General features: G+C 33.1%; 1 long non-coding RNA gene across 1 annotated transcript in view; it reads left to right on the forward strand.

Annotated features, from left to right (window-relative positions):
- The window catches only part of LOC140751782 (uncharacterized), a 592,785-nt gene that overhangs the window by 16,582 nt on the left and 567,898 nt on the right, over nt 1–8,305 (forward strand). The gene's annotated exons all lie outside the window — the stretch shown is intronic.

The following is an 8,305-nucleotide window of genomic DNA, read 5'->3' on the forward strand; positions in this document are numbered from 1 at the left end:
TACGAAGCAATTCTTCGGATTGGATCACCGGTTCAGAGGTTATGTACAAGTTACTTACCAGGTATGTAAGAAAATAATGCATTATTCACCTTTTACAGTATGTGTGCACGACTATAAAAATGCCTAAATAACTAACATATTCTCAACTATATTGTTCGAAAAACTTTCTCGTATCTACAACTTCAAAACTATTCATGCACGCCAATCTCGCTGTTGCACATTACAGACACCAAACGGTGCTCATATTCGCCATTAACCGTAAGATGCTTGCATTTTTATGCATATAATTTAGCAATTAATGGTCCAAATATAAAATGCACCCGAGCCATTGAGTACGAGATATTCGTGGCGTCGCTTTGTCGACACTAAATGGTTCCCATGTTCACCATTAAGCACGAGATGCTGGCCCTAACATTGATACGTGACAAATGTTCGAATAGTCAAAGAGTCACAGCCGTCGAGTACGAGATACTCCTAGTTTTACTTTGTTGACACTAAACGGTTCACTCATTCGCCATTGAGTACGAGATACTCGCGCTAACATTTCTATGTGGCAAGTGGTCGAATATACAAAGCATCAGAACCGTCGAGTACGAGATACTCCAAGTGTTACTTTGTTGACACTCAACGTTTCACTCATTCACCATTGAGTATGAGATACTCGCGCTAACATTTCTATGTGGCAAGTGGTCGAATATACAAAGCATCAGAACCGTCGAGTACGAGATACTCCAAGTGTTACTTTGTTGACACTAAACGTTTCACTCATTCGCCATTGAGTACGAGATACCTGCGCTAACATTTATATGTGGCAAATGGCTTGAATGCTTCCATCACTAGCTATTGCACTAACAATACACAGTATAAAGCATGAATGATTTATAAGCACCAAGCTAGAGCTGCTACAACACAAGGTTATGCCAACCCTGTTATACCAACTCTGACAAAATAATTTTCAGAACCAGCTATAATTTCAGGAATCATTCATGGAGTTATTGCAAATAGCAAAACATATTTGTAACTTTATGACAAAACAGTGTCCTAACAGAAATGGAAAATATTATGTCAACATACTGGGACAATGAGTGAATACAATAATATCATCAGAGTTCTCTAAAATTGGGAGGTATGTGTGAAGCTACTGGATGAATAACATATTCCAATGAGAACTGAGGAAATCAACCTGGTACATTTTGATGCTCTTCTCAGAATAACACTTTAACTAGTGCTACCTATAAAGGTCATAATAGGTAATTTATGCTCCACCACAATACACACGATAAAAATATGTGCAATACATGGTGGAGAACAGAAAATAGGAATCATCACATTGCTGGTGCGCTAACCCATAACAAATATAACCCCGTGCATATAAGAATCTTATCAGGATTCACCGCACAGCATGATGCTCATGAGCTCATGTAACGGAATCATACTGAAGACATTGAAACTCACTTAGCTGCATTACAAATGATAGAAGACTAACTATCTTATCAGAAAACAATGTCTAAAATAGACATTTGTGACATAAATGTTTTATGCAGCACCCCGTTGCCAATTTGAAATTGGTTGAGATTGGTCGTTCCACACAAATCAATTGTGTTATATGATATTAAAATTTAATATATGGCGTCAAGATAAAAATCTTACAACATTGATGACAAAATTATCTTTGTATACTAGTTAATCCAATGCTCGATCTCAAATGGTAATAGATGTGCTCCTCACATTATCACATACACACTGGTGTATATACATGACAACTGTTTCATGTTAACCTGAAATAGAACAGAAGGCATGCTCTCTCAAAAGAACCACCTCAGGAGGACAATGATTAAGCAAACAAGACTCCGGCTTATTGACACTGACACATATTTGTCCAATATATTTTTAGTCACATGAAGAAAGAATACTATAAGTATCTCATATATTGGAACCAGCGTCTGAAGTCCTAGCTTTGATAGTAGCATTCTGTGTTATTACCTCAACACAATTGAGCAGAGTTCATTGATTTGTTATGGATACTCTATAGTTCCTACTCAATTTCAGCTGTTTTATAAGCAAATAACAGGTACCTATACATGGCTCAAAGTAAACAATATTACATGGGTTATATTGTAGTACCTCTTACTCACATATATACAAATTATGTATAATAAAATTTAATCAGTTACCAGCTATATAAAGCTGTTTGATTTGATATCTTGTGGGCTAGGTATATGAATATCCTAACATCCAGATTAGGTGTATTTCAAGATATTGCGGATTTCAGGAAATACTCATATTATTAAGGTATAACTCTAAGGAGATTTGTATCAAGGAGTACAATCAGAACTATAATGCACCACTTAACTACTGGTACAGAGTACCTACTTAAAGTCATTGAGCTTACATAACATATATAACTCTATTATATATAGATGTAACTTGAATTGAACTTTTTAAATTATCTATTTAATACACTGGTTTACAGTGATAATCAATCCAGAAGTCTGGAGTTGTCTTTGGATACAAATACCTTTATGATTTATTCTAAGGCCAGGTACTATAACAATACCTGCAATACTATAACAATACAAATGTGCTAAATAATAAATGTCCATACTTGAAAATAATTCAAAAACCTTGTTTAGTATTACTTATTTATATGGCATATGTGACATAAATGCAAATATGTGAATGTCAAGAGTGAACTTTATGTACAAATGTGAGAATTTATACAAAATTAACATTTTGGATTTCATTACACTTATGTTTCAGTGACTCAATAGGAATAAATACAGTAATAATTAAAGGTTTGGAAGTTCAGTCCACAAACATATGGGTAATTATTAAATATCTGCACATATTTTTCACTTTTACATGTACAGTAAAACTGCTTAAAATATGAGGCTGATCATCATGAAAAAAAATGACTAAAGATTATTGGTGCCTATGTAATGCTCTACAACAGAAGCCTGGTACTCCCAACATTACAAAAAGCAATCAAATATTAATATACTACTTATATTGTTTCTTAAACATTTCCTTTAGCAACACCAGGTTTATATAGAAACATGCATCATACATTTATACACCATCAGGTCAAAAAATAACACAGCAGTCCATTAATCCTGGAATAAAGACAAGCATAATATGAGAATTGCTATTGCACTTAAGTCTTCATAATGTCTATGTTAGTTACACTAAAACTGAAATTGTTCTCATTTCATAATGAAGCTTAGGCTAAGGGTAAATAATGTCCACCATGGTAATATGTGACACATTAATGATATAAAAGTAATAACAATATTATTATATCATGTGAATGGCCAGCCATTAATATGATATCTTCTTTGGGTCTTTTATGCCTAGTGTGTATACCTAGATGCTCTTATAAAACATAAAACAAAGAAAGTAAGCTGCATGTCCAATCAATTTTCAATAGTAAACCTAGCATCCCTAGAATTAATAGGAATTCCTTATTCCTTATAGGAGTATCTGTCTATTGAAATGTATTATTTATAATGATTGTTAATAAGTGTAATTGGTGCATAACCGTTCTTCTTAACATTAAACAATAAATAAATAAATTAGGGGTATGTGTGATGAACGTTACTATATAGGACACACAAGGCAGACATCTGGCCTGGAACAAAGAAAACTATATTATATATTCAAATTATTATTATAATTATTATATATAGAAGATTTATCTACTTTCCTTTTCTTAAAGAATTAAGATGGAGAAAAATGTGGGTAATAACTTTATAATTTATCACTGTCAGAGCTGTAACTAGAACCAGTTGTGTTAGTAATCATTACAGGCTAAGTAAGCCAGAACCCCATGGAAGTTATAAAATATTTGACTTATTAAAACTGAATTAATCCTGGGAATGCTCAGCATAAATACTTTTGAGTCAAGATAAGCTTTTCTGGTCTAGTCATGAATGGGGTTTGAAATAATCATATACATAAATACTGCTATGAAAACTGATATCAACTTTTACATACACATAACTGATAGTTACACACATTTTTACGAAAAGATGTTAGATGGAAAGTCAGATTGGATTTCAAAAGGAAACACATCATAAGCTTTCCAACCAACCATATAGATATGTAACTTTACAGAGGGCATGCATAAGCATGGTACAGCAAAAAGTATAAGTAACTTTTGCAAATCTGATATATACCTACAAAAACAGGAAGTCATATAAAACTAAAATGTTTCATTGATCTAAGAATGATCATGTCCCTCCTGAACATGCACACTAATATAAAGAAACAAAGTAGGTATAACACCCAATATTATACCGGGTATACCTACAACATAAAATATAAATTTATCTCACATGGGGCATATATCATCCCAAGATCAAATCAAATACCCAATCATAATTTGTCAATAAATAATGGTATTAATTCCTTAATATTCAACATGGGATGGCTTCCTATTTTAATAATATTGGAATACATACAATGTACCTACTGGTACATATAAGTATAGTATTATATAAAAGTACATTATTATATAATGCACATCACATATGAAACATATTTATACATATATTGCTATATAGCAAAGGAAATAGTATTATTTGTGTCAATAAAATTGACCAAGTAATTCATTCTACGCATAATTATCACATACTATGGAGGGTAGAAAACATATTTTCGACCTTGTATGTATTTATTTTTTGTAAGGTGCAAAAGCTTGAATTGGATAATTATTAATACTGACTAAATTACAATATTACTATTATTATTATTATTATTGGCCAATTTTAGTAATAATATATTTAGAGAAAAATATTGCATTATTATTGCACTGAATATTATTTCATCTAATTCAGAGGGAATCTCACTTAGTACTATGTGTTTCAGAACATTTCATCCATATTATACAGTAAGAGTAAATATTCAGTTAGCAATCCTAATAATTATGTATATTTTATAATTATACCTAATTAAGAGAAAAATTTCTTATTAATATGATATTTTTATATATATATATATATATATTTTATTATTGAGAATAAATCTCACTAAGCACTATGGATTTTACAACATCTCATCCATATGCATCCAGATGCAGAACAAATAAATATTCAGCAATGTAATTAAATCCATATAATAATATATATGTATGATAATAAATCTTTAATTTAATTACATGTCCCATTGTTGCAGTTGTCTCTAAACATCTACATTGTAATTCTCAATTATATTTCAGATCACCATGAAATAAAATTGAAAATTAGACGAGCTTACCTGTAAGCGAAGTCTGATTATAATTTTATGAATGGTGATCTGAAATATAATTACCCACCCTCCCAAAATCAAAACCCATACTGCAACAATAAGAACAAAAGAGTCTCCTAGATATAGACAGCATGCATATTATCAAGGAGACTAAGTTGGAAATGATAGACTCTAAATTAAGTGAGGAATCCGGAGCTGTCACTGTCATACGCAGTGTCAGTGGTCTTTAAACTTTTTTTTTTTTTTTTTTTGTTTTTAAAGGCTAAACAATCGCGATGCCGACGAGTGGGAAGAAGGATACTACATTGTAATTCTCAATTATATTTCAGATCACCATTCATAAAATTATAATCAGACTTCGCTTACAGGTAAGCTCGTCTAATTTTCAATTATTAGCTTTACCTACACTGAAAATAAAGTCTTATCGTGTTTGGCATTCATTGAGCAATAAAGGACTTTCCACTGATAGATAAATTATTTACAACATAACTTTATACAACGTGATGTGAGAATCTCTGACATAGTCTGATTATTGTGATGCCTGTTGTTTATAATGATTTGCCCACGCAACATCGACATATGACTATTTCTTCGTACTAGACATTGTAAAATTGTGAATTTTTATAGATTGATAATGACAGGCGTAGATACGGCGCGCTTGTGCACTTTTAGTAGGTACATGTCCAGTTAAACCAAAAAGCTGACCGACGTAACAAACTTGTTTAAAATCAATCACATTTATAGTCCCAAATTATTAAACATAAATATTCATCATGCAATATGATATTTAGTTAATATCACGAAAATACGCCCCCAAATTGATAAGATTACACTGAATAATGCCTAAACGTTACGCCCACTTTACTGATAATTCAATATTATAAAACCTTTTCTTGGCAATTTGAGTAATAAAATTGACAAATTTGAAATTATTGTTCTTGTAACTGTTGGAAACGTGTTATCGATGACATTTAATATATCTACCTATTCTTATATTCTTCCCTTATTAATAATCAATCTACCCAATTTTTACCTACCAACAATCGTTTACACTGTCTAATCTTTATATATATATTTCTTATGTGCGTGTGTATGTCACTGAACTCCTCCTAAACGACTGGACTGATTTTGATGAACACAACAAATGTGTGTGTTCAAGGGGACTTGAGAATGGTTTAGATTCATTTAGAATTTAGTCCGTGGGAAAAGGTTTTTTTAATTAATTTTTAATTCGTAAGTAGTTATAGAATCGGAAACTATGTATTTGATCAAGTGATGATCTTTAGCAAAGTTGTTGTCCAAAAGCCCACGAGGGTTTAGGAGTTGGTAAGACCAATTTTCGACAGATGGCACCACTGTCATTCCATTGCAGGTACAAATTTTCCGCTTTCTGTATGTCATATTATTTTTTTTTAAATGCGGGCGAAGCCGCGGGAACCACTAGTAATATATAAAAAAGTGGACATACTTTGCCGAGGCGTTCCAGCCCAATCAGGGGTAGCGGCGCATCTGTGGCCGACTTCAGGTAGGAATATTTAATCCTATCTGGGGTTAAGTACAGATGTCTATGGGTGGCAGTAGCCACTTTCAAGTACCTTCAGGTGGACTGTATGCTCGCCTGCTACTCCTATTTTATAAAACAAAAGAAAAAATACATATAACAAAGAATGGAGAAATGAATCTTTGGTAGACAAAAAGTTTTGAAGATTAATTATATTAATAATAGAATAACTTCTTGTAATTATTTCGTTCAATTAAATTTAGTTTCATTTTTAATTAAATGAGTAAAAATATAATAATATTTAGATTTCATTTGTAATTTCCAATTTCAAACGTTTACCTTTTTAGGGGGTTTTGTTAAAACATAAATACTTATCGGCAAAACTAAACGTATTAGAGTAACTTTGCAGTTGAACACAGTACTATAATACAGTATAGACTAACGATCCGCCTGCTGCAGCGGTCACCATAACGCGCCAACGGTTCCGGGTTCGATTCCCGGCCAGACAGGTTTTAAAGGTGGTAGAACCCTTTGTGGTTCAACTCCGGCGGCACCACCGCCACACCTATTTCTACCTAATAACAGCAGTGTTAGGCGCTGCTGTGTTCCGGTTTGAAGGGTGTGGTAAGGGAGACAGACTTTTCCGAGGCGTTCCAGCTTAGTCCTCAGGGGTAGCGGCGCATCTGTGGCCGACCTCAGGTAGGAATATCTAATCCTATCTGGGGTTGATTACAGATGTCCATGGGCGGCAGTGGCCACATCAGGTGGACTGCATGCTCGTCTGCTATTCTTATATTATAAAAAAAAGACAGATCTGGAATGATGAATTTAAATATCTGTCCCTAGGTCTGGGTGTTTGTGTATTCGTTTTTGTATGTGTCCATAGTACTCACGATACAGGAATTCCTAGTGTGGGTCTGTGTGAAGAAAGCGTTTATAAGGAGGATAGTAGTGGGTACACATACAAAATTTCATAATTTTTGGTTTTACAAAATAAAAGTTAGACCAGATTTATTCGTTCGCAGCGTCTCTTGTAAAGAAGTGATCTTTCAATTTGGCCCTTTTTAACACGCTTTTATTAGCTTGGGTTGTACGTTTGTATGTATGTATGTAACAGTAACGGAATCTTTGAGCCCGATTTTTATCCACTTTGAACGTTCAGTTTAATTCAAAATTTTAAAGAATTATCAAAAACCGATGACAATACACGATTTTAATAAATTTGTACCATTGTCCTTATCAACATCCTCAGGATTAACGATTTTCGAGGGGAGAGAAAGCGCCTTATGGAGCGTACAGGCAAAGTTACTAGATTGATTTTTAGCTATGAGAAATAATAATTCATAGAGCACATCGACATAGTTTATTAGCGGGAAACAAAACACGTTTGAAAAACAAAAACAAACAAAGTTTTTGTATATTATGCAGTTGTAGTTGTAGGTATCAGTTTATTGAATATCAAATAACACACACGTCAGTTAGCACCACATGGCTGCGTGTAATATTTTATTACCAGAGGGAACGATAATATCAATACACGCCTGTTTCTGATTACTGCAC

This window comes from Epargyreus clarus, unplaced genomic scaffold (assembly GCF_041222505.1).
Source record: "Epargyreus clarus isolate Ecla_fem2 unplaced genomic scaffold, WU_Ecla_fem_2.2 ptg000023l, whole genome shotgun sequence".
NCBI classification, from domain to species: domain Eukaryota; kingdom Metazoa; phylum Arthropoda; class Insecta; order Lepidoptera; family Hesperiidae; genus Epargyreus; species Epargyreus clarus.